This window comes from Delphinapterus leucas, chromosome 11 (assembly GCF_059928025.1).
Source record: "Delphinapterus leucas isolate spDelLeu-1000000601 "Yukka" chromosome 11, BTC_Dleu_Yukka2, whole genome shotgun sequence".
Taxonomy (NCBI): Eukaryota; Metazoa; Chordata; class Mammalia; order Artiodactyla; family Monodontidae; genus Delphinapterus; species Delphinapterus leucas.
The window spans coordinates 40,303,536-40,303,735 of NC_143139.1; the positions used below are offsets into that span (position 1 = coordinate 40,303,536).

Below are 200 nucleotides of genomic sequence, written 5' to 3' on the forward strand. Positions count from 1 at the left end.
TGTGGAAAAATTCAGTGCAACTTTCATAATGTTAACTATGTTTTTTTGCATGCTTAAAGATTTTGTAGAGTCATTAACAATGCCATCTATATCAAGTTAGTCTATTTGTAAGTACTTCCAAGCTTGAATTATAGTGTTTATGTCAAGTTTGTAACTTTTTAAACTTCTTTTCCGTTACTTTCCTTTTCATCTACCATCAG

General features: G+C 29.5%; 1 protein-coding gene and 1 long non-coding RNA gene across 6 annotated transcripts in view; both read left to right on the forward strand.

Moving 5' to 3' along the window:
* DIP2B (DIP2 acetate--CoA ligase B (putative)) overlaps window positions 1-200 on the forward strand; it is a 239,195-nt gene that overhangs the window by 26,343 nt on the left and 212,652 nt on the right. The gene's annotated exons all lie outside the window — the stretch shown is intronic.
* LOC149747996 (uncharacterized) overlaps window positions 1-200 on the forward strand; it is a 74,132-nt gene that overhangs the window by 26,106 nt on the left and 47,826 nt on the right. The window lies entirely within an intron of this gene.